Source organism: Petromyzon marinus, chromosome 41, assembly GCF_048934315.1.
Source record: "Petromyzon marinus isolate PM22_M1 ecotype Great Lakes invasive population chromosome 41, UKy_Petmar_22M1.pri1.0, whole genome shotgun sequence".
Classification (NCBI taxonomy): domain Eukaryota; kingdom Metazoa; phylum Chordata; class Hyperoartia; order Petromyzontiformes; family Petromyzontidae; genus Petromyzon; species Petromyzon marinus.
In genome coordinates, this window is record NC_133707.1 from 10,042,028 (window position 1) to 10,069,463 (window position 27,436).

Genomic DNA, 27,436 nt, shown 5'->3' on the forward strand with positions numbered 1-27,436 from the left:
GTTCCGCGGTGTGCAGCTTCTCGCGCCGAGGGACGCGGCGGCTCTCGGTCACGTTTCCTACGCTCCCGTGCCTTGTTGGTGAATGCGAGGCTGGCTGGCTGGCCGCGTGTGTAAGTGTGGCAGCAAAAAAATTAGCGGGTGAGATGGCGAGCTTGTCGAGGCGTTATATGATGAGGCAGTTGGAAAGAGATGAGGCTCAAAAATATCGCCATTGAATGAACGTGTTTTGTATTCGGGCGCTTTACGGAAGAGTTGTGACGTAACTTGATGGTTAATAACTTGTGCATCTTCCACTGCGCGTGTAGATCCCCGCACAGCACGTGCACTGTGCATGCGAGAAGGCGAGTGAGCTGGATGCATATGTTTATAGTCCGAGTAAAATTATTATTTGAGATTTTTCGAAATTAAGATTTTGGTGGGATTGTGTGATATGGCGGAAGTTTTGGTGGGAGGGGGTGGTGTATTCATCCAGCAGTGGATTAATCTGGCCGCCGCCGACGATGAATAATTAAGAACGTGAAATGCAATCACGACTGATCTCCGAGCTGCTGAAGGTCATCGCGATTTAAGCAATAACCAAGATACGTCTATGAATGCATGTATGTGCGTCGAAGTTATATTGCACCATACATAGCCGACCATGCAAAGTGCTAATCGGAGGTGTGCGTAAAAGTCATAGGATGCAGTAGAAGTGCCTGACACTCGGACGGCCAAACGTCCGTGCAACGCGTTGGTGAATTCTGCGGGGAAGTTGGGAGGCGAATCTCGTCCTGAGCCGGATTGTGCGGTTGCTCCGTTTTCTTTCACGCCCTGTGTTGTTCTGTTAGGCGCGGTGGTGCGGGTCTGCACGCAATCCTTCTCCTCTTCATCTATCCTTGAAGCAATTTTAATCCCCCCCGGCGCTTGTCCGACCCCCACGGTGTTTCGTGTTGTGCCGAAGAATTACCGGGCAGCAACGCACGGGTGCCTTTCGCGGGCTTTCGCGCTACGAAGGGCAATTAAGAAGTCGCCCAACACGACTCGCGTGCTTCGTAGCATGGCAACGTCTGTCTGCATCCAGAGGTGGGAGCAGTGACACCCGAGAGTCGACGCCGCGTGAAGCAGAGAGGCAATAGCTGTCCTTGAATGTGCCACTGTGCGTTTGTAGCGCGAGGCAGTGGGGAGCGGTGGTGCGGCGGTCAGCGCGCTGCGCTACTACGAACCCGGCGGCCCGAGTTCGATTCCCGCTCACGGCCAAAAACCGGTGACGATTATCTCAACCGGTCCTGGGCCTCCCCTAGGTCGACTCAGCCCCAAATGAGTAGCTCGTGTGGTGTGTAAACATCGCCACTGGGGAGACATAAGGCAGCGGGGTGTGGTGTTGGCCACCCACCCCCTTGTGTGCCGATAGTGCCGTATCGGCTTTCATCGGTGCTCGCGAACAGCACTTGCCCTAACAGTCTATTAAAGGCTATATGGGGAGTCTTTCTAGTGCGATGCACAGTGGGGACTATAGTTGATGCATCTGCCAGTCACCTCAGTCAACCCATGACACCTGGGTCTGTCCAAGTGCCGATTCGCACCTCCTGCCAGCAGCTAGTTTTTGACGCTTCACGTGGCCTCAAAGTGCACCTAGCCTGGCACAAGCACTGTGGTGATGTCACCGCCACTTAGTGGAGAATGGCGGTTGTTGTTGTGGTGTGAGGGGGCATTTGTCAATCCACTGCTGGATGGCAGCCACCCCACACCCGTGCTTGTGAGAGCTCTTTGACCATACTTCACCACATTGGTTACGGTGCGGATTGGTGCAGGCGGAAAGTATAGACGTGGAAACATTGAAGTACAGTAACAGGAATTTTTTTAATGAAGTCATTTTATATACGCTGCCCCTCTTCTGCCTGCCATGTTGCCCCCACATCTCGATGGCAACCTGTTTGTGCTTGATGGTCACCCACTAAGCATGAGCTAGGCTCAAAATCTGCTTAGCCTGTAAGATCTGCTGATATTGGGCACAATGTCGGTGATTTCATCATCGGCTAATGGTGTGTATAACACTAAGAAATCAAATTGTAAAATTACATTTTTGTTTTTTGCTTTTTGAGAATCCGTTTCGGCGATTATTGACGGTAGCTTTTGGCAGCCGCGTGCAATCTGCATTCCGGCGGTTCTTGCCGACGAGCGCTGAGCATCTCCGCTCACGTACTTGGCTCGATGTCGCAGGGCAAAACGCCCGCACCCCCAACGCACCTCCAAACCTGTTGAGAAACGACCGCGTGTTGTGCAAGCATGGATTATTGTAACGTTTTCCAACATGGCTTTGATTACCGTGTTTTTAATAAGCAGCACGGGAAGCCGACCAGGCATCTGTTGGTGCAGAAACCGCGGTTTCAGAGTCCTTAACAAGGTTTCTTTGGGTTAGATTACATACATATAAATGTGTCGTTAAACCCACCACCACCCGACACAGCCAATTAGTGAGGTTTGTCACGTAAACAAAACGTGCCAATTAATTTCTCCTACAGCATACCGGTGTGTTGGGCAGTCGACTAACAACATTCAAATTGAACCATATACCAGCGAAACGTCGTACTCAAATTGTAAATGTGGGTTTATTCTCCAGCACACCGGTGTGTTGAACTCGTAACTAATTGGCAAGTTTTGTTTACGTGACAAACCTTACTGATTGGCTGTGTCGGGTGGCGGCAGGCTTAACGACACATTTATATTTACGTGATATAACCCAAAAATAAGTGATATTTAAAAAAACTTTTTTTAAAAACACGCTTTCATGAAATGTACCGTACTGGTAATGGCAGAACTCCACGACTCCAGTAAGTGGCCCCGAAGCTTGCCATAACGTAGGGGACCGTGGCCGATTACAGCCAACGTCAGTTGACCATGGACAATTAGACCCAAGCCGAAACATAACATATAAAAAAGAATGTTTAAAAATATTTTATTTTTTATGATAGAATATAGTATTGTCATCAGTATGACATAAGTATACCAAGTTTGCAGTCGATACCACATTGGGAAGTGGGTTAAAATTGAGTTACAAGATTTGAGGATACAACAACAACAACAGACAGAGTGAGTTAATAAAAAGCGTGTAAAAAAAGAAACCTCTTAGAGATTATTTTGGTAGCGAAAGGCCTGCTACGTGTTAACCTTTTAGTCCCGTTCGTCCTATTTTGCGTCTCCAGTTTTTGTCCAATGCTTTGATCAACTTGGCCGGTTGTCTCTCGCCCTGGCTCCCAGACAGCGCCACGACTGTACGCCAACTAACCTTCTGTTGATATTTGATCGTGATTTACGACAGCTATTGTGGTTCCATGTTACAGACGGGCGGGAGAGATAGTGCACGGACGCTTTTCAACCTGAGGTGGGAAGCGTTAACAAGGCCCCCTTGTTATTGGACGCGTTTATACAGGAATGCAGTCTTCAGACGACTCTCCTTCTGGCTTTTGCAGGACATCCTGCGGCACAGGCGGCCTCCGACATCAACCGGTTAAAGTTACGATAATAATGAAAGTGTAAGTTGCGCGTAAGCACTCGCGGGGTGATGTTTGTAAACGAGCACCTGCAATAAAATAATAGGCTTTGCCCCGAGCGTAATGTCCTTGCACTGAGCCAACCCGGTATTCCTCTGAGAACAAACTGCCTGCAGGGCAGTATCGTGCGCAAGATAGAAAGATAACCCACGAGGTAACTCCACAGTCCGATTCCTCGAAGCACTTCGGAGTTGGCGATAATATCTCGTCCCAAACACTCCACAATTAATCTCTGCCCCCATCTCCCACAATCAACGTCGCATCTCACCCCTCTCCTCCGTTAACAGAATTAGTTGTGTACTTATCATCATCGTTATCGGCCATGGCCAATCTGCTGCTGGATGAAGGCCTCCCCCATTGAATCGCTGACCCTCACAGTCCCGTGATGCCGCAATCAATCTCAGGTCTTGACATGAGTTGATCTTATCGCTCCATCTCCACAGTGGTTATCTCTGGGGCATGTTCTCCTCTTTGGCTGCTATTCAATCACCAGTCTCCTTCATCGTCCTTCTTACCTTCTAGCCATGATGTCATGCCCAGGCCCACTTGCTTTCCTTAATGATCAATGTAATTTTTTTTGTTTAAAGCTTTCGTAACTGCAGGGATTCATATTATTGGTTCTTTCGGTAAAGTCACGTAGAAGGGAAACAATAAAATAATAAAAATATAAAACAATTAAATTCTCACGACGTTTCTACTGCAACACAAGCAATCAATCATCAGGTGTGAAAACCACAGCAAGAAATTTGAAAAAAGTGGCGGATTTTTTAACGTTAGCACCGCAGAGAACGATTTGGCAGTTATTCAGATGGACGAGTCCATCTTTGTTCGAAAAAGAGGAGGGGGGAGACGAAAATAATGGATGCGGTCTGAAAGCCACCGTAAGTGTGAACAATCAATTAAGACCCGAAATGGTTTATTAAATCCTTCCAATGATTGCTAAGCCAGAATCCATCTTCTCGGTTGAAATTGTCTATGTGTTTGTGTATGTGGATAGCCTCATGAACGAATCTTTCATGGTAGCTAGATGGCTTGCAAATAACCTCTGTCTTGGAGAAGTCAATGTCATGTGAGCCTACTGAATTATAACAGTGATCTGCCACGGCCGAGGTGTTGGTCCTACCGTAGGCTTAGCAATCATTGGAAGGATTTTGATAAACCATTTCGGGTCTTAATTGATTGTTCACGCTTACGGTGGCTTTCAGACCGCATCCATTATTCTCGTCTCCCCCCTCCTCTTTTCCGAACATAGATGGACTCGTCCATCTGAATAAACTGTCAAATCGCTCTCCGTGGTGCTAATGTGAAAAAAAACAGCCACTTTTTTCAAAATTTCTTGCTGTGGTTTTCACACCTGATGATGATTGCTTGTGTTGCAGTCGAAACGTCGTGATAATTTTATTGTTTAATATTTTTATTATTTAATTGTTTCCCTTCTACGTGACATTACCGAAAGAACCAAGGAGATCAATGTAACGTTTGTCCTGCACTCAGCTAAAATCATCAGCGCATTGGGAACCCGCGCTATTCGTATGGCGCAGGACTCTCAGGGCGATGTTTCACGCGGTCTGCATTACGAGCTTTCAGGGGCCATGTTGCTCCGTGATTTCCCCAATTTCGAGCAATTTTAAAATTTTGCTCAATTTTGACCGTGACACTGGTACACATGGGCTACACGCAGTCCATAGGTCCATTGTGCTCGTACTGTGTTCGATCACGAGAATGGAATTGGGCTTCCAAGCTGGGCATTGAATCACCTGGCTGTAATGAAGAGCCTCAGTTAGTGGCCTGTCTGTCCCAGGTTGTGATGCTGGACACTAAAATAATGTTTTGCAACGCAAGTGTGGCTGTGTGTCTGTGTGTCTGTGCATGAGGCACCTTTTAAGCGGTGATGCAACGGTTGGCGCGCTGCGTTACGAACCCAGCGTCCCGAGTTCGATTCCCACTCATGGGCAACAACTTTGACGATTACCTGAACAAGTCCTGGGCCTCCGCTAGGCTGACTCGGGTTTTTTAACGAGTAAGTACATGGTGCGATGTATAAAGATAAAGGCAACAGGGCATGGCGCTGGCCACCCACCCCCTCGTGTGCTGGGTCGGGCTTGATAGATGCTCGCTGACAGCACAGTCTGTTAAGGCTATACGGGGTGTCTTTGTCTTGTTTTGAGGCACCTTTGAAGGACTGGTTTTCTTAGTTTTGGAGGGGTTGCTTTTTTTTAACCACTACTCTCAGCTGTTTCTGCCAGCTGTTCATTCCCGTCGTGGTTTGCAGCGCGCCAAAGACGAACACTCGTGTGAATCGCACACATTAAAATCAAAACCAAAATAAGAAATAATGAAAAAAGACTGAACATATGCCAGCAAATCCGAAAAATTAAATTTAAATAAATAGTGATCGTTCGTGGGCCTCTTCACTGAGCTTTATTTCCAGCACTTTAAGAGGACAACTGTTACATAAGCACCCAACTCCGTTCTGCGTCGACGCATAGAAATACAAACGTGAGTTTGCATGCTAAAGCATGCCCGCTGAGTGATGTTGTTCGGGAAAGCCAACATAGGCTTTTGTATTTATGTCTGGAGACATAGATTGTAGGTCTGCCTGCTTCTGTGTGATTTTATCCAGAATGCTCCACGGCAATGCATGATGAGCGTTTTGTTCAAGATGCGTGTGGTAGTAGTGATCATTATAATGGTGCCGATATGTTTTTGATAAAGAGCTCTGTACGCCAGGGTGTCTCTCGGCACCCTGGCGTATATCAGATTATGCCTTCCAAATATTTGGCTATGCCTTTCAGGTCCGATTTAATATGGTCCCTGAAATAATTGCCTTTTGAATATACGTGCATATCCTTCTATGCACATGTGAATTCTCAAATTGTTTACACATTTTGGCCTTGATCCCTTCATTAAAAAAAAATATAATCATCCGCTTATAATCCATTGTTAATGCGGCCCTTAATGCGCGTTCGGAAAATCAGGGATTTAATGAAGTCCATGTCAAAACTACACTTTGAGGCAGGGTTTTTTTCAAACAGTAAAAATAAACACGGGGAATGGATGAAGGGAAAGAAAAATATAGGACTCTAGTTGATGGATGGATCAGGAAAAGAAGCTTATTTATTGAAACACAAATCGTTTAATTTTCCATTTCAGAACACCAGGTGTGGATAAGTGTTATTTTGTGACTTTAAATGTGCAATTATTTGTGTCAATCTTGATTTGAAGCTTTCGTGACTGCAGGAATCCATACTCTTTGGTTCTTTCGGTAAAGTCACGTAGGTAGAAATATAATTATACAGCCCCTGCGCCCCTATAAAAATAAAACAATAAAAATAAAAAAATGTATACAAAAATTTATAATTAAAATTATTATTTTCATTTTGTTTTATTTTTATTGTTTCATTTTTCTACCTACGTGACTTTACCGAAAGAACCACAGAGTATTTTTTGTCGATATTCGTAATGCTCTGCGTGTTGCTGGATGTGTGCGCTTGAGTCTCTATTCGGGGCAGCAGCTCCTCGCCCAGGCGACTCGATGGAACGCCACGGTGATTCGTTTCGAGAGGCGATTTTATTTGCCTCGTTTTTTACGACCCCGTTTGTACTGTGCGTCTGTGAACACATTTATATACATACAGTCCTCTTGCCAATCTACTGCTGGATGAAGGCCTCATACCATACGGGTCACAGATTTAAAAACATTCAATGCACCATTCTGTATGTGTAACTTTGAGCATGAGAACCGATTTTAATCGACGACCCGATTAATCGTCAAATGGCTCGTTGCGTAAAATCGCGCGCGTGCCTGTGCGACACCGCGCGTATTGTACAGCCCCTGCGGCCCCCAGAGGCAACGTTGGCCCGGCACGAAGCTGCTCGTTGCCACAAGATGCATGCGCCACGTCGCCCGTGCAATTCCAAACGTGCCAGCGCCATACGTCTCCATCAGACCGCACACTTTATTTCAGCGGCTTGATACAAAATATGACGGAGCGCTGCGATTCGCGCACGAATGTATAAACACCGTCGTCGCGGCTTATGAACATGTATGCAGCGTATATCAGCAACTGGATCTCGGCTACAGAGTGCATTTTTTTGTAAGGTCTCCAATTTTTTTTTTGCCTCGACAGATATTTCTGTGGCTGTCGGCTCGACAAATCTGCCAGCGCTGATACGCAGACCGACGCGGGCTTATTTCTTATGCTTTTGTCCCGACTCCACGGTTGTTACATGTTTATGCTGTGCAATGCGGTTGCTTCTATTTATCGTTATTGCTGTGATGGGTGCAGTATATCGCCGTGCGCTTCTGTTGCGGTCGTGAGCTTGCGTGATGCACTCTCGCGGAAAAGCAGAGAAAAAGACCCGCACTTCCCAGACACGGGCACGCTGGGGTAGACACGGACCTGTTTAGACGCTTAGATACAGACGTTTTAAAAAATAATGCTTTGCCATTTGACCAGTTTTTCTTCAATTGTGCCATTTGGCATTGTGTCACGGGACGCGCCGTTCCTTAATTCGCACCTCTCGATGAGAAGTGTGTCACCCCACAGTGGAGAACCGCCCGCTGAAGTAGGTTTCACAGAACTACTTACGAGATCCCTTCAACTGATCTTTGTTTTTTTTTATTCACACGCTAAGGGAACGCACTTGTGTGGCAGGTAAATTGACGTTTTTATAGCTCTAGACCTGTGATTTTTGCTAAATTAAGCAAAAAATCTCAATGTAACATTCGTTTTTATGGTGAGTCATCGTTTTATCCCTCGAACTTTGGACCATATTTTTACAAACGTCTGCTCGAAACCCTGTTACAGGAGTGCGTGCATGAGGCCACGATTGTCGATATAAAAAAAAGAGATGATCTTTTTCTGTTGTTTTACCAGCAACATTTGAGATGTAATCATGTGACTGCTGTGGTCTGCCAGCAACAGACAAAAAGGCATCTGCGCTTAGCAACAAAACTCGAGCACAAGGTTTAAAAAGCTAAACAATGAACTGAAATGCAGCTCTTTCCCTCGCTCCACGTGGGTTCTGTTTGTGCGATGTCGTGCTGTATATGTGGCTAGCCTATTTCTACCCAGAATTCGCTCTGTGGTGCGGTTCACTCGTAAGCGGCGATGCGGTGGGACATGGCACAACATTGTGTGTGTACTGTCTACCGTGTGTGTAGTATGTGTATGTAATATGTGTACTGTGTATGTATTGTGTGTTTACTTTGTGTGTCCTGTGTGCGCGCTACTCGGCAGGCAGCTGTGTCGTACGGTTTCGCTTTGTTTGCCTGATTTTCTTGGATCGCATCTACCGCATCAAATTGTGGGAAGTCTGTAACTCGAGCTGACAGACGGGAGTATATACTGTATATACAATACCCAGCTATTATTTGCTTTTCCCTCCGAAGAGTGGAAAGGGTAATGACACAACGAATGCCTCTACTAAACCTGTTGAGTGCCGGACGTGCAAGTGTGTAAACACTTCAACTTCTCATTTTCCCCGGCCGGAGCTGCAAGATGTTTTCCCTTGGTGTGCAATACCTGTGGCCTGCAATCCAGACTCCAAAGTGTGTGCCCACGTGTGTTTGTAGATTCATTAAACAAACACACGTGCACGCACACACAGAGATAAAGATAGTAGTACCTGCGATGATGACCAGCCTTGGTACACGAATGCATCGGTGTGCACAGCACTTACCTATGGCCACCTTTGTGTACCCAGAATTTCCATGGACACTTTTGGTGTGCGCATGCTGATACCGAGCACCACGGGCCGACATTGCTTGGCATAGCCAGGACTCACACTTTGGCGCCTCGGTGTTGACGCTTATGCATGGCAACAGCTAACGACGAGTCAATAGTAGCTGGGAGGTCCCCACGAGAAGTTATCGTGCCGCCCAATGGCTGAGAATATAACTCGGTTTAACACGTCGCAGGCTTTCACGAGCAATATTATACATGAGAGGTTTATTTTTGGGTTATATCGCGCCAATACAGATGTGTCGTTAAACCGGCCACCACCCGACACAGCCAATTGGTAAGGTTTGTCACGTAAACAGAACATGCCAATTCGTTACTAGTACAGCACACCGGTGTTGTTGGACCCTAAACCCACAACATTACTCTTTTACATGACAAACCTTACTCATTGGCTGTGTCGGGTGGTGGCGGGTTTAACGACACATTTATATTTTTACGCGATCTAACCCAAAAGAAATCTCGATTAGGGATCTAACTCACATCGCCATCATAAACGTTTTTTGGGTTAGATCGCGTTATTTATAAATGTGTCGTAACCCTCCACCACCCGAGACGGCCAATCAGCAAAAAGAAGTGTCACGTTGACAAAAGACAATTAGTTCACTACTTTAGCCCACCGGTGTGTTGAAGAGTGAATCCACAACATTTACAGTTTTTGAGTAGTACGACGTTTCGCTGGTAATTACATCCAGCATCATCGGGCAATTCGCCAGACTGGTGAAGACCTCCACTTGCTCACCTTCTTAAATAGAGCAGCAGGGTGACGTCATCATCACATCGCCAGTCTCATGACGCGCCACAGGAACTACCAGGGGAGGGGGGGCCGCCCACGCAGAAACGGGGTCATTCTCGCGAGTGGTCTCAGGGGCTCGTGAAATTACAACCGAGTTGTCGCTCTGGGGGCCGGGGAGATCGTCGATCGTTGTTCGGTCACCGGGATCATGATGGCATTACGAGTGGACGTCTGTGGAAAAGAGCTTTGTAGCTCATCGGATTTCTCCGCCAGTATGAATAAATATTCTGATTAGTCGTTATTCATCGCTAAACAACACGGGCTGCGTGAAGGCTGCCAGGATAAGGCAGTGTGGCATATTTTAGTAACATTTCTCTATTGTTTTGATTGTCACTCTTTCATATTCAGCTTAAACTCGTTTCAAAACAATGTTTGCACTCTCCGTTACGTTGTACAATTGTGTTGTTCTTCTTCTAATATGTCAACTCCCACAGTTTTACATTTGTGCAGTTTTTTTTCATTTTTCATCTCTAACACGTTATTTTTGACTTTGTATATTTTTGTTCACACATTCTTTTTTGCAAGAGATACGTTTTCATCTCACTGGGTTATTACCTGGTTAAAAAAAAACATTCAACGTTGCCTCGTGTACTACCTAGCCACACTTCCTTAAACAAATATGCTGATGGATAGCATCGCTCTGAAAGCCAATAGGCTGATGGACTAAAATAAAAATATATAATGCACATGTGAAGACACGAATGGCGTTTTATTTGCGTAGAACACAACCTGCTCATGAGCATCGCTGTGGAGAATATTAGCAGCAAATTAGATAAGCAGACAATATATCTCATTCGTGTATCTGCCCCACGGCCTTCTGGGAGTGCAACATTTCAGCAGCATTGAATCCAACACTGTACTGAATCAATTGCTGATTAAATTAAGCGCTCTCAGATGGCCGTGGGGGCCCATGGATTGTGTACTTTTTTTACGTGGAAGAGACGGATAAGTTGTAGGAGGACATGCGTGATTTATTTAGGCGTGTTTCCATAACCCGAGTGGTAAATATATTATTCGATGACTCAAGACGGTGGGCGAGGGAGGGGAATTGAGCTGTTAACGCCCGCCACGAAGAACGCTTCGACTACGGCCAACGCCTGCCTTGAAACTCCGCGCCTTCTAACCCTGAGCAAGTCCCACTCAGGAGCATGCCTTGGGGGTCGGGGGCAGGGGTGTTCGAATTCGCTTTAGGTCCTTGGGCTGAATTTGCTGCACCCCAGCTGCTTGCTCTGCAGCACACTTCGTTTCTCTAATAACCCCCGGTAACCCAAAGCCTGTTGAGCTTAATTGCTGGGATGCACTGGGGGTTCGTATTATTATTCTGGAATCACTAACGTTCCAGATGTGTTTTCCCAATTTTTCTTTTGCGGGGGGGGGGGGGGGGGGGCGGTGGACGGTGAGAATCGTTTCTGTTGTGCGTGTGTGTACTGTTGTTGATTCACCACAAAAAAAATATATTAAAAAAATCGAACGATCTGGCTATCTGCATCGGTAACGTTGAACCAGCGGTGGGCCTTCCACATTCCTATGGTAGGGCGGCAGTCTTCACATAAGAAGACCACAAAATTTGTATATATACACACACACATGCTTTGAGTAAATCAAGTTTGAGCAAATTATTTATCAAAACAGGTATGGGGGACAGTGCACATTTCCATTGGTGGTTCTGAGCTGCTGGTGGAAATTCCCCATTCCTGTGACAGGGGGGACAATTTTCCCAGCCAAATGAATGCCCCACGTGAAGGTATTCATTGCATTGGCACTTGAAGGATGGTGGGCCGAGTGAACCCATACCCCAGGATATCAACTTGCAAGCTTCAGAACGTAAGGACAATCGCTCTTAAAATAAGTTGGTCGGGTAACGAATTATTAAGGGAATTCTAAGATTGTTGATAATGTGGAAAGTCAAAAATGTCAAGATGTGACCTTATGCAAGCCGTGAGTATTTCAACCCATCTGGGAAAATGTTTGTTAATGAGATTTTCGTAGATGTTATTTTAAAATTAATTATTTAACGCCAAAGTGCGTGTGTGTGTGTGTGTGTTGTTTTTTTTTCTTCCCGTGCTGATGGGAGGAGGAATTTATGAGCGTTTTGACTTGTCCCTTGAGCGTCGTCTGGACATTCCCATGCCGTCGCGAGGCCGCACGGAGTGACGTTTTGTAGAAATTCCGTGACCAACGGGGGAAGCCGGTGCAGCTTGCGGTGAGGGCATTGGACGTAGCCCCCTTTAAGGACACGGGGTGAAGAGGTCAGGTTGGCCGCAGACGACGCACGCAGCTCTGTGATGGCTTTCGGGGAGAGGGTTCTGCCCTCACCATGACCTCGCGCGCGAAGGCCACTTTTGTAAACTGGGCTCTCGAAAATTCAGCGGAGTACTCGCGCGGGCGCCTTACGTTTTTAGCGAACCTTCCGTTCTTATTAGCGACCATTTGAAGTTTGAATTTATGTTCGGATTAAAGTAAATTTTCACGTGAACTCAAAATGTAATCACGTGAACTTACAATCGGATTCACGTGAACTTCTTCACGTGAACTCGAACTTTATTCACGTGAACTTAAAAACAAATTCAAGGGTCCCTGTTGCCATTGCTGCTAAATGCCATCGTTGTGGCTGGCCCTCATCACAGTTGGCGGTGTTTATGCGTGTATGTTGAGCTTTCGCACCATACGTAGCCAACCGTGTTAATCGGAGGTGCGGGGTGAAGGATAACAAACAAACACAACAACAAAAACTCGCAGTTCCTATGGCAGGGTCCAGTACAGTATACATATATATTTAACAAAGAGCAACCACAACTGCTGCCTTCTCACCAAGTGATGCAGCCCAATCAGTGAGTGCGCATTTTAACCAACCCAGTGGAATAATGGTGATGGTAATGGTCGCGTTGATGATAATGATGGGGGGGGGGGGAATAAGTTAATCGTGATTGGAATGTCTTTACAAACCCTCACTGTAATGGTGTCGCTTTGTAGGGCTCGTAAGACGAGCCTTCAGTAAGACGATGTCACCCACAACAGGGCCGTGGGACCCTGGGTAATCATTAGCTACGTATTCATTAAACCCCCACCATTCAGCTAATTCACTGAATTGACACAATTTAGGGTCACAGTTCAAGTCACGGATCCGATTTGATTTTTCTTCCTCCACGTCTCGTTTTTTTATCACGTTTTTTATATTGTTTTTAGCATTTTCGTTTTTGGTCTCATTCGGACAGTTTTATTTCGGTCATTTATCATAAACTTAACATTGTTAAATGATTTGTCTCATAATTTGGATAAATCACCAATTTGTATCGTCACCTGCCTGGCAAATTATGGCATGACGAAAGGTAGCGGAGCTTCCAGTCAGCATGTGACTCGTGGTAGGGCCCTCTTGTTAATCCACTGCTGTGTGAGGGGCTCCCCATGCCGTGCGGTCCACGGGTATTCTTCAACAATACTTCGCCATGTGCCTGTGAAGGTGGGTGGGCAGCATAGATGTCACAGCGTAGTGTAGCACAACAATTATTGTTTCAGCACTGCCTTCTGCTGGCAACGTAGACAATGGTTACTGGTGGACAATGGACCTGTAGACAATGATTACTGGTGGACAATGGACCTGTAGACAATGATTACTGGTGGACAATGGACCTGTAGACAATGGTTACTGGTGGACAATGGGCTTGTAGACTGGTTACCTACTCTTATGTTCTTTCGGTAAAGTCACGTAGATAGGAAAATAAATCAATATGTGACGACGTTTCGATCGCAACAACCAGCGATCGTCCTCAGGTGAAAGAGAGAAACGTGCCTCTGTGACGAGGCATTATATCGAGGGGGAGGGGGGGAGGCCATAAAGGGGGCGAGAGGGTGGGGATAAAATTAAAAGAGGGTTTGGGTGAGAGAAAAGAAATGTGCCAAGGAAGCTGAGATATCAAACTTAACAAAATGTAGAAATGTAATGCAACTCAGAGAGTCGGCTAACACAACAGTTAACACTGTACCTGGTTGATCAACGTCCTTCCAAAGATTGCTAAATTTTGCATCCATCTTCTCGGTTACCTGTAGACAATGAAAACCTGTAGACATTATTACCGGTGGACAATGGACCTGTGGACAATGGGACCAGTGGACAATAGACTCGTACACAATAGAACCGGTGGACAAAGGACCTGTGGACAATGGGACCAGTGGACAATAGACTCATACACAATAGAACCGGTGGACAAATGACCTGTGGACAATGGGACCAGTGGACAATAGACTCGTACACAATAGAACCGGTGGACATTGAGACCACAGATATTGAGAGAGGGAGGGAATCAACTGTTCATTGACCAGCCAAATACAATGACATCGACTGTGATATTGAGGGCAGCAGTAGCAAGGTGCGGGGAGAGCACCGTCATTGGCTCTGATGACGTCTTGAGTCTGCTTTTCGTTATACCTGCTCCTCACGAAGCTCTCTCTGCTTCACTTCATCAATCATCATCATCATCCTCACATCCATGATGATGATGTCTGTATGAAGCAAAGGCCATGATCGCTTTTGTTGGCAACAAAAATAATAAATTAAGCTTGTTTAATAAATTTTTACTTCTCCAGCAACAAGAAGCAGTTTTGTGGGGCAGTCGTGGCAATGCACGCAGCCTGTAGTCCGGCACTGTAGAGGCAGCGAGGGTTGATGGATTACACACAAATGTTGTGATTGTATATTATGTTGAACTTCTTTTACACCGTACGTTGCCAACCCGTGCTAATCGGAGGTGCGTTGTGAAACTCTCCCTCCTGTGGGCATCAAGGCGTCATACTTCTGGCTCGCCGGAGAAGGCAGTACACAGCAAGTGGACTAATCGCCATCTGTTTCTATCTGTACGAGGATGGAACGTTGTTCCCTCTCACAGGACGCGGGTTTTCTCCTGGCGCTGTGGTTTCCTCCCCACTTATATGTCACGGTGGTGAGATGTTGCCACGGTGGTGAGATGTTAACTACCTCGCCTGGTATACAGGAGATCGTGGGTTTGATCCCGACCCTGACGCCTATATATTTGAAGTTTGCATGTCTCCCCGTGGTAAAGTGGATTTTTCTCCGGGCCCTCTGGTTTTCTCCTCCACATTTAAAAACATGCCTTTTTAGAGTATTTGACTGCTATACAATTCCAAATAAGCCATTTGATTAAGCTACCATGTCTGAAAAAGAGCTGTATAGCTCACTGGGCCTTACCTGGTAAAATACAAATAGTGGTAGTCATGTAATGAACAAAAATTAATTGGCTGAAACAAATGTAAAATAAAAACCCAACGCGGCAGGACCATATTTGATGGAAACGAGTCCTAAGGCTCAGCGTGGGCTCTCCTGGATAAAATAATCATTCGGTAAAAGAAGCTCCTAGGGCCTAGAGAGAAACGATACAACCTAAAAAAAACCCACACCGGACGGCTGGTACAGCCGCCGCCGCCGCCGCTGCTGCTGCCATTCCACAACTGGCAGTGCTCAGAATGGACGTTTGAAATATTGGCTGGCCATTCTGCGCACGATAGATTATTGCTTCTCACCTCTCGATTTCTGCCGAAACTTGCTGACATTTGGCCGTGCGTGGCAAACATTTTTTTTTGCCCGTGAATTTGTGGGTGGACACACAAGAAAAAAACTTCTCGACCTTTCTGACACGTTTATTTACTTAACCTTATTTTTCTGAAAACGTTTTGAAAAATATGATGTGGATATTACTTCCCCTTTTCCCAGAGTTCCCAGCACGAGTGACATATCATTTTTTCTAGCATCTGTCGGGGAATATGTACAGTTATTATCTGTGTGTCTCTGTGTATGTGGAGGGACACTGCAACTATATCCCGGTTAGCGCGCTGCGCTACGAACCTGGCGACCCGAGTTAAATTCTCGCTCACGACCATCAACAGTGACGATGATCTGAATCGGTACCTGGGCCTCCCTTAGATCGACTCAGCCTAAAATGAGTACCTCGTCCGATGTATAAAAGGATTGCCACTAGGGAGACAAAGGCGGCTGGGCGTGGTGTTGGCCACCCACCCCCTCGTGTGCCGTTCCGGCCTTCATAGGTGCTCACTAACAGCACTTGCCCCAACAGTCTGTTAACGCTATACGGGGGATCTTTGTCTTTGTTTTGAGGAACAGTGCAGCGGTTAGGTCGCCGTCCTACAAACCCGGCAGCCCGAGATCGATTCCCGCTCGCGGCCAACACCAGTGACGATTATTTGAACCAGTCATGGGCCTTCCCTAGATCGACTCGGCCTCAAATGAGTACCGTTTGTGATGTGTAAATATTGACACTTGGGAGACAAAGGTGGCTGAGCATGGTGTTGGCCACCCACCCCCTCGTGTGGCATACAGGTCCTCATCCCATCGGTGTGATTAGCGTAATATATCGATGTGCCCGCTCGCGTGTGTGTTGGTGTAGTAGCTTCGCTCTCACCTTTTGCAATTCCACAAACGTTTCCGATTCGGAGGTCGCAATTTGACACCAAGAATCGGTCACCACATTTACACATTGGAATTGTTGCACCACTGATGGCTGCAGGAGTGATGTGAACCCATTGAACACAACGTGCACGAATGCAAACGCGTCGATTCTCACGCCGATTCAGTGCTTGTAGCGCGAGCTGAATAACCGACTCTAATTGAGGAGTCCGTGCATCCGCCGCACACCGTGCGCGTCCGTGCCGCTGTGCTTCCCTGCTGTTATCGTGTGCCCGCTCGGAATCTCGGCGGCTTGCTCTCGACTCGTGGGCTTGCACGTCACTGGGAATTACAGCTGGCGTGTGACCTCCCCTCGGGTCAACTCAGACTGAAGTGAGAGAGACAAAAGCAACTGTGCATCGGTGCTGATCTCACCACCCCCACTGTGCATCCGTCCGTAATTTGCCATCTGTGAGAGGTGCTCGATAACAGCACTTTGCCCTCACAGTCTGACCAGAAGCGAGGCTTTTGGTATTGTGCGTGTGCGTGCTTATTGTGTGTGTCTGCGTGCGCGCGTTATATGTGGCTTGCAATGGGGAGCCGTAGCGCAGGCCAGAAGCGCGCTGCGCTACGAACCCAGCGACCCGAGTTAATTTTCCGCTCACGGCCACCAACAACACGAGTGACGATTATCTTAACAGGTCCCAGCCTCCCCTTGGTCGACTCCGCCTCAGCTGAGTACCTGGTGCGGTGTGTAAACATTGCTACTTAGGAGACAAAGGCGGCCGCACGTGCTGGCCATCCACTACTTCGTGTGCCGTGCCGGCCTTCATAGGCGCTCGCTAACAACACCACTTGGCCGAAGAGCTTGTTAAGGCTATACGGGGGGGGGCATCTCTGTCTGTCCTGTGTGGCTGGCCATAGCTTACATCAGTGACGAGTTATGTCTGAAAGCTTCCCCTACATTGAATCAGCCAATTGAGTACCTGGTGCGGTGTGGAAACATCATCGGCACTGGGAAGAGAAAGTCGGCTGTGCATGGCGATGGGGGGGATCGTTTGTCTTTATCTTGTATGTGTCGTTGGGAATCGGTAGCGCAGCGGTTAGAACACCCCGGCTGCCCCCAGTTCGTTTCCCAGCAATGGCTAAAATCACTGGGTGATTTGCCTCCCTTCAAAGGATGCTCACTAACAGCAGTTGCCCCTGAAGTCTATATGCCTGCATGCGGGGGTCATTGTTTCTGTGAGTGTGATGAACAAAAAAAATAATCCCACGTATATACATTGAACATTTATGGAAGCACTGATTCATCAGTTTAAAATCCGCTGTGATGCTCGTGATACATGCGTCCAATTGTGAGTGTAGGGAAGCAATTACTTAGCATTCAGACTAATGGAGTGTGAACAAAACTTGTCAAAACAAGATGGGAAGAAATTAAAAAAACTACGTGGTACAGACTTTAGCTGAGATCATCAACTCGCTAAATTGGAGAACCTGGTCTCATAACAATTTCAATCTCCTTTCTTTACCTCGGCAAGGCCTCGCTGAGTCTCAAGACTCCTTTTCAGGAGGGCCCTGCACTGGGATGTCTGGGTAATTCCAACGAGAATTTAGTGTGCGGGGGGGGGGACCAGAGTATCCAAAGGAAACCCACGCATAAGTCCAACAATCAAATCCCGCACAGATGCATTCCAGGATCCATTTCCGTACTACCATTTTTTCGGACCACCTCTGAACGACTTGTGGCTGCCAGCGAGGATCAAACCCCAGATTTCAGCAGCGCTGAATCTACGTCTCCGAAAGTGTCCATTACGGACACTTCAGATCCTCCCGGACCCACAGCATCACCACTGTCGCGATGTAGTTTAGCACAATTTGCGTGCAACAAAAATGCGATAGAAAACCCAAAAAAAACTCTCTCTCTCGTGTCAGGTCCGACGTGGCTTTCCCTGGTTAATGTGGCGATTGTTCAGCGGGGCATGGCCCTGAAATGCTTGGCATTCCAGGTCTGTTGGAAGTGGTAGCTTGCCTGCAGTCTGTCGCCAGCCATCACACATTAATCCTGCAGACTTCTCACATAAATCTCTCTCACAAGCAGGTGTGTGTGTGCGCGCGCGTGCGTGTGGTGCTTGTGTGTGTGGTGCTTGTGTGTGTGTGCGTGCGCATGAGGCATGGCTGCACATGTGTGTGTGCGCGCATCAGCACTGGGGAGACAAAGGTGGCCGGGCGTGCTGGCCACCCACTCCCTTGTGTGCCTTGCCGGCCTTCATCGGTGCTTGATAACAGCACTCGGCCCTAAAGCTTGTCAAGGCTATACGGGGGGGGGGGGGGGATGTATTCTGTCCTGTGCGCCCGGCCATGGCTAACATCGGTGGCGAATTACGTGCTTGAAAGCTTCCTCCTAAGTTGACCCAGCCAATTGAATACCTGGCGCCGCCGAGTGTGTGTCAACAGCAGCACCGGCAAGACAGCGTCGGCTGTGCATAAGACGGCGCTGGCGATCGCCGCAGCTCCCCTTGGTTTGCGGCGTGGCCGCCCTTCGACGGCTCTCCACCGCCACGCTCTCTCGCCCGCCAGACAGCGGCGGGGATCTTCTTCGTGCCTCGCCGCCTGCGGTCGTTTGGGAGTGACGGCAGCGGTGCGAGCCGCCGAGGCCTCGCGCCGCAGCGGTTGCATCGGGGGTGGGGGGGGGGGGAAGAAAAACAAATTGAGTGCGTAGTAAATCGGGGGAGAAAAAAAATGTTCATTCGCTTACCCGACGTTTTGGGGGCCGGGCCGTTCTTGAGGCTCGCCCGCGCAGGCTATGTTGGGGGGCACGCCCTCATTGTGTGTAAAAGTCTGACGCAGCAGATTTATGGATTGATGCAGGGATCGTGCTTTGCTTGGACGCGGTTATTATTTACTTTGGGCTGCAAAAATGTCTCCGTCGCTCGTCCTCCACTTGATGTATTTTGCTTTCTACGCGAGATGGCGCGTGCTGTTGCTGTTGTGTGTGTGTGCGCACACATCTCCCCCCCCCACCCCCGATACATGAGGCATTGTTGTGAAAGCCTCTCGATATGATCATAACCAATTGTTTCAAATATATTCATCAGTCAAGGAATTTCGTGCAAGAATGTCCTGTACGGCGTTCCCTCGTTGTACGTTCCGGAGATGATTGTGAATAGCAAGATTCGCGGATAATGATGTTGGCTTACGTCAGCCTATCTTTGGAATTAATTATCGTAAATAAATGTGTAAATACGCTGTTAAATACACGACAATTATAATAACACAATAAAATACAATTGGTTCTAATAAACGTAAAGTTAAAAAAGTAAGTATTTAAATAGTAATGATTTAAAGCTTTCGTGACTGCATGGATTCATATTCTTGGTTCTTTCGGTAAATTCACGTAGAAGGGAAACAACAAAATAATACAAATATAAAACAAATATAAAACAATATTTTTTATTATTTTATTGTTTCCCTTCTACGTGACGTAGAAGGGAAACAATAAAATAATAAAAATATAAAACAAATATAAAACAATATTTTTATTATTTTAGTGTTTCCCTTCTACGTGACTTTACTGAAAGAACCAAGAATATTTAAATAGTAGTTTATAAATTAACTTACCTTTACCTCATCACTGTATCTATCATCACTTGATCTCTCTTCACTTTATCTCTCATCACATTCAGATGCGATTCGCGGATAGCCAAAATCGCGGATGGGAAGTTAGTTAATAACGAGGGAATACTGTGTATATATAAATATACATATAGACAGATGAGAAAATAAGAATACGTTTTACCCTTTAAAGCAAGAAAACAGGTGTTAAGATGTTCAATAACCAAATAGAAACGTTTTGGTTTAACACGGAATCACGTCTGCTTTAACCACACGTGCTTGTGGTAAACTTGCAAACAAACATGCTCTGATAATAGTTTGCATGTTCACGGCAAGTTCCGTGTGTGGTCAATGCAGACTTGATTCCTTACAAAAGGTTTCTAATTGGTGTTTGAACATCTTAATACCCATACTCAAAGAGTATGGATCTCTGCAGTCACGAAAACCTCAAATCTATCTTAACACCTGTTTTATTGCCTGAAAGGGTAAAACCTCCTCTTATTTTCTCATACTTTGATACTGGCGAAGATGTCCCATTTTAACAGCTGAAAGTGTCGCACTCGGGACACAAACTCTTGCAAGACACTTAGCGTTGGCCACAAACATCCCTTTGAGTGCTGTACCAACCCTCATAGGGTTTCGTTGACAGTCCTTGCCCCGTAGTCAGCAACATTAAACAAGAGGGATCTGGCGTCTTTTTTGCATGTAAATACAATTCACGTTTCACATGAAGCTGTCACAGTTCATCGGTCTTGAGTGGTCACAGTCCATTACACCTGACGCCGTAGGTATCCTCAGTTTGTGTGCACTATATTCTTTTTTTTTAGCGTTAGTTAATTTGATATTATGTTATAATTGAGCAAAGTATGTCTTGGGGAAACACTGTGACCAGGTGACAACAGGATAATACATTCATCCCCTTAATCCAGCAAAGCCTCACCGAGTCTCAAGCCTATTTATCAGGATATTTTCAAATAGATCTCTGTAGTACCTGTGATTAGCACGGTTGGCTACGTACGGTGCGAAAGAAGTTCAACTTTATGTACATATATGCTTTTGAACTAAGGGTGAATGCATTAATGCATCAGCTCTGCCTATCTTTCTGCCTGGCCGACTGTCATTGGATGACTATCATTGTTAATTCAATGCTTTCGAGGACCAACACGTGCTGACGAGCATTACAAAATCCACGTGTGCGTGCATGAGTGCGTTCCTTGTCTTCCTTGTTTGTCTCTCCTATGACAAGGGCTGTGCAGTGTAACGGGGGGGGGGGGGGGGGGGGGGACAACACCTGTTGAAGAGACTTTGGAAGTTTAACGTGCAGTACACTTTCGCGACCAATATCCATAATAGAGCTTTTTGGAATGGGACCTTTCTTGCCAGTAAATCAATATATAACAATAGAATATATGACAATCGAATATATAACAATAGAATATATAACAATATAATCTATAACAATAGACTATATAACAATCGAATATATAACAATAGAATATATAACAATGGAATCTATAACAATAGACTATATAACAATCGAATATATAACAATCGAATAAATAACAATAGAATATATAACAATGGAATATATAACAATTGGAAATATATAACACTAGGTTGTACCCTTTCTGGCAATAAAACAGGAGGTGCTTAGATGTTAAAACACCAAACAGAATCCTTTTTCAATGAATCCTGTCTGCAGTAACCGCACGTACTTGTTGTGAAACATGCAAACAAAAATCTATCTCTGGTGTGGACCAATCAGTTTCAAACACAATGCAACATTTATAATTGTCAGAGCATTTTTTTTGTTTGAATTTTCACCACAGGTACGTGTGGTTAATGGAGACAGGATTCCTTGAAAAATTATTTTGTTTGGTTTTTTAACATCTTAACACCTGTTTTATTGCCAGAAAAGGTAAAACCTATTGTTATATAGAGATTTTTGGGTTCGATTTGCTTAAATATAAATGTGTCGTTGAACCCCTGCTGGCAAGTTTAACGATCTATTTATATTTATGTAATCTAACCCAAAAACCTCTTATGGACTACGGTAATAGTTGCGATTTCATCTTCCGGTGCCTTTCCCTGACAACAATGAACAAGTTTTCGAGAGGGCGATTCTTCATTTTTTGATCTGTTGACATGACTCCAATGGCACATTCGGTGAAAATTCGGTGCACCGCTGTGGCGAGATGTTAACTATCTCGCCTGGTATGCAGGAGGTCGTGGATTTTATCTCAACTCCGATGCCTGCTGTATATTTGTAGTTTTTATGTTCTCCCCGTGGTCGTGTGGATTTTGCTCTGGGTCCTCCGTTTTTTTCCTTTACATCAACATCACGCGTTTTAGAGTGTTTGCCTACTATAAATTTCCACATGATAAGCTACTTCGTTGAGGTATCATTTGTGGCCAGGTCGCTTCTGAAAAAGAGCCGTATAGCTAAGTGGGCATTACCTGGTAAAATAAAAAAAGTGTCGTTTTAGTTTAGTTAAAAATTGGTGATAAAAATGCAATACATTTGTTTGGAAAACGATGTGACTTTGATTTTGACTTGTAAGATATCGGCCAGAGTCCGAAACTATTTTGGGTGCTATTATTCGCGTTGAGGTCGGGCGGTGGCGTCTTGGTTTCCGCGCTGTGCGATGAACCGGGAGGAGCTGTTTTTAGATCCCAGCCACAGTGGTCCTGCACCCAGCTCCTTCACCAAGGAGGTGGGTGTGCACTGAACAGTAGTGTGACGGGTGGGTGGGGGGGAAGAATGGTTTGACCCCCTTGATCGACACTGTGTGAGCAGAACCTTCATCCAGCAGTGGATGAACTGATGTTCTTGTCATTAATTTCAATGCACGTTATTTTCAATCACCGATATCTTTCCTCAACTTTTATTTCGGAGCGAAAAAGGCATTGTTCTTCTGCAAGCGCCTCATGTGAAATGTAACATTATAGACTTACGTTTGTGAGTATTCTGTCAAACTAATTAATTAATTGATTGACCCCCTTAATTATCAAGACGGCGATGGTTGCCTATGCCCCACACCCGAATCCCTGCCAATTGTTTTTTTTTATCACTCGAAATGGGGGCGTGGGTTAAAAAAAAAATGAACACAAGATGGAATTTAATTTGAAAGGGAGCCACAACCCCCTTCTGGGACTGTTGGTGAACCGTGCGGTCGCGAGCAGTTTGATATCTGCGAAGCGCTCGCGAAATTACTTGCACCACCACCATCATCATCATTTCCCTACAGGAACGTCCGACTGGGGGGGCAAGGAGACGTGGAAGGGCAGAACTCTGAAGATGATTGTGGAGAGGCAGTGTATTTGCCGGCGACGAATGAAGGGGAGAGACTGATTGATGAAAAATTGGGGAACGATTGGAAGTAGGCTCGCCCAAGGGGGGGGGGGGGGGGGGGGAGGCCCCACGCTCAGCCTGGTGCTGCTCGCGGATCATCGCGTTCGACGATGCGCGGACCGTGCCCATCCAGGGGGCCTGGCTAGGGGGGCGATGGATAACGACACCTTGAGGGACACACGAAGCGGTGGCCTCATTGACGGATAAGCGACCACGGCAAATGCCGCTCTCTTAGAGAACCAGCAGAGATGGCTTGGAAGAGACCTTAATCTAGCAGTGGATTGGTAACGGAGAGTGAAAGTTATTTTTTCTGGTGCTTGTGATGGTGTTTGCTGGTGGTGGTAGTAGTAGTAAAAATGATAATGCCTTTTATTTCGCCCAGCATGTCATACCGAGTCTCAAGACTCTTTTTTTTTCAGGAGGATCCTGCACTGGTGTGTTTGGCCTTTTTCATTATTGAGTGAGAAAACTCGAGCACCTGGAGAAAAAAGTATGCCTAAAGTGAGTTCCAATTCAGAGTTTTACACAGATAAAGTGAAGAATGTATTACTCAAGTGCCATCTTATAGAAGGACCCGTAGAAGGAGTTATCCCAGAACTAATTACGAAATTCTTTCAATTTACCTTTTTTAATATCCATACACTAGAGGGCACATTTCCCTCTAAAGACGTATTCGTCACACGGCAGTCACACCCGATATTTGTGTTAATTTTCAGAACCGAAATGTAGCCAAAATGAAGTGGGGAAAACTTCATTTAAATGTTGCTTATCTTTTTAAAACCATCATCTCGCTACTATTGAGAGCCCAGTGTCTTCACGGCCGGATGTCTGGATTTCAGCCCGGATCCGGTAGTTGCCGGCTCAGTGCTCTCACCCTTGAACTCACCCGGCCACAATAAATGAAGCCACCTTTTATTTTTCACAGCGTAACGAACGTCGCTTTCAAACCCTTATTCATTTTTTGCAGGCGGGTATTGGTTTCGGGCTGCTACGCCTAATTACAATTTAATGCACTCCTGAGTCACGCATTTATTTCAGCCACATTGCTCCTCTTGTTCCGTTGCTTTGCATTCCTTATAATTCTGTCGCACTCATCTGCAGCATTTTGCGCTAAACACTCGGGGCTAAATCGTTGATAATAAAACGTGACCCCCGCGTGAAAGATTGCACGCCAATATGTGTGTGCAATTTGGGTAAATTGGAGTGGGTGGGTGGGAGGGGGAAATGTCTTTTGTCATTTATTGAGACCCCCGGCTGAAATATTTCACCCCTTGGAAATGAGTTGACCTCGCCCAGACAAATAAAAGACCTTAGCACAAACAAGTTCTGCTGGATAAATGTAACCCCCCATCACCCAAGGCCAGTCTCTTAGCCCGTCAGGGTTAGGGTCAGGTTTTAGGGTTAGTGTAAAATTGGCTCATGAGGGTTATGGTTAAGCAAACTTTAGTTTTTTTGTGGGGCGCTAAGCTGTAAATAAACATTGACGCTTCACTGGTTGCACACATTTGCATTGCATGCCGGCCGCAGGGATTAGCACGTTGCGCTATGAACGCGGCAGCCCGCGTTTTAATTCTGGGGACGGCGGTTGCCGTCGGTGGCGAGTGGTATTCTATACTCTTTGGTTCTATTGGGTAAAGTCACGTAGGTGAAAATAAAATAACAGAAAATCACGACGTTTCGGCTACAACACAAGCGGCCTTCATCAGGTGAAGGGACGAGACTGTCTGGAGGACAGCGCTGGAGTGAGTGGTATTCTGCCACCGACACGCACTGGCAAGCGCGGTGACGTATCGTCAAATAACCGCGATGATCAACACGCTTCATCCCGACGGTGGACTCGCAATGGGGCTGTAAGCTATGGTTATTGTTGTAGACGTCAGGTTTTTGGTGATACGTTAAAGGACCTAAAGCTGTGTTTCTTCATCCGCATGTTTCTGTGTAACCATTGACAGAGTTGGATGAACAATGCAAGCGAAACCATTTTATATGGGGGGGGGGGGAGAAAAAAAAGGGTTTTGATGAGACTCGGGCTTTTTTGAGTAAAGGTTAGTGTGTTCACTTGATTACTTTAATTCCCTTTGTATATCTTCACATTGACATCCGGTGACTACTCTATGCACCTGCGTTGTTCGTTTGTTGAGCATCCAATTTTCACCGTTAGTTTATTTTATTATTATTATCTTGTAGCGCGCGGGCCGCTGTCAGAGCGCGCTCGTGCGCGCCGTCTTCCGTCCGTGCGCGCTGCCGAGTGTTTCCTGCCCCGCCGTGTAAGTGAGACGCGGAAATGTTTCACGGCCGTCGCCCGCTCCGTCTTCTCGGGTTACGCAACTCGAGATTTGTGAGCGGAGGGAAAAAATTGAACGCGTTGTCAATCTGACCGATGAATGTGAGGCAGGATAGCGACTGGTGGGGGGTGGGTCCCGGCTCGCCGGAAGAGAAGCCGCTAAAAAGGGCCAACCCGCCTCCAAAAATTCGGCGTCGCTCAATTGAGACGCTCACTTAAAATGAGTTTTTTTTCCTTTCAACCGCTCCCCCCCCGCCCTCTGCTCTCTCGCTCGAGGATGTGCTGTTTGATTTGAATGACGTGGCCGCACACTTTTCGAGTTGCGAACATCATTTAGAAAAATTGCGCCGCTCGCGAGCGAATTTTTTTTGGGCAGGGCAAGGCCCCTCCTCCTGTTCCGTGTGCCCAGATTATGGATGACATTTTTTTGGTGTTGCTGCGTCCTCCGCGCAATGGAAGCGTCATTGCGCGGAGGACAAATGCAAGAATCTTGTGCGCAACGGAAGGATTAGTGCGGATTTTGGCACGGCCTTAGCAGTACCGAGGGTTTTTTTTCCACAGTGTTGAGGTTTCGATTTAAAGCTTTCGTGACTGCAAGGGTTCATCTTCTTTGTTTCTTTCGGTAAAGTCAAGTTTAAGAAAAAAGTGTTGAGGTTTTTTTTGCTTTTTTTTAGTTCGCACGGCTTTAATACACTTTGGTGCAGCGTTCTATACCTTTACTGGCTTTGGATGAAGAACACTGCCGACTGGCGGAGTTGTGCCTTGTGACTTTAGTATCATAATTGCGATTAAATAATAATTATGGCAATGCCCTTTATTTACCCACGAAAGCCTCATTTAGTCATCAATCTCTCTTTCTATTAGTGTCCTTCATTGGGATATGTTTGCCAATTCCCTTTGTAAGGAGTAATATCGTGTAAATCAAAGCATGTGCGTGATCAAGCGAGGAAATGGGGGGTAGGGCTCATCTCCATTGGTGGCCGTAAACCTACGGTGGAAAATATTTATTCTCACAGCGGGGGGGCCAGTCTGTACATAGGATCATCACACATTGACGACTTTCCACAAATTGTTACTGATTTTACCACCTCATGAGGATGATGAGCCACCTAGCCAAGCGTAATAGGCGATAAACTCCAATAAATGATAAAGAATAGTTACAGAGTGGCAGTTCAGGAATGGAACGTGTCCGAAGGGATGTCCACCAAGACAACCGGCGTGTGTGTAAGTGCTGGGTGGACTATGACAGAGTTGCACCTGGCGATATCACCATGGCGCTTGTGACTGGCTAGGTGCACTTTAGCTCGGTGCACTTTTACTGGACATGGGTGAAAAAGAGCTTCATAGATCATCGAATTCATCCATTATATATGTAAAGAAAAATTCTGATCACAGTCACTTAGTGAGAGATAACATTGCGTCTCTACCATGATGGGCTCGTGTACTCGCTCGCGTTAGATTGCCAAGCGGCCAATCAGAAGGGGCATAAAGCCATCGGTCGGCAAACTCAGGCGAGCAATCATCGCAGTCCTTTGCTTCACAAAAGAGCGGAAATTGAGCCGCGCGGGCGCTTATTTCCATACTGCCGCCACCACCTCGCTTCAGTGAAGCCACGTTAAGGCACTTTAGATTCTGACACGGGGGCCACGCGTTTTAATTGCTAATTGTCCAAGCTGCCAGCTGTTCCATTATGTATAATAAAT

General features: G+C 46.2%; 1 long non-coding RNA gene across 3 annotated transcripts in view; it reads left to right on the top strand.

The window, feature by feature from the left end:
• Positions 1-27,436, top strand: part of LOC116950882 (uncharacterized) — a 213,582-nt gene that overhangs the window by 165,075 nt on the left and 21,071 nt on the right. The gene's annotated exons all lie outside the window — the stretch shown is intronic.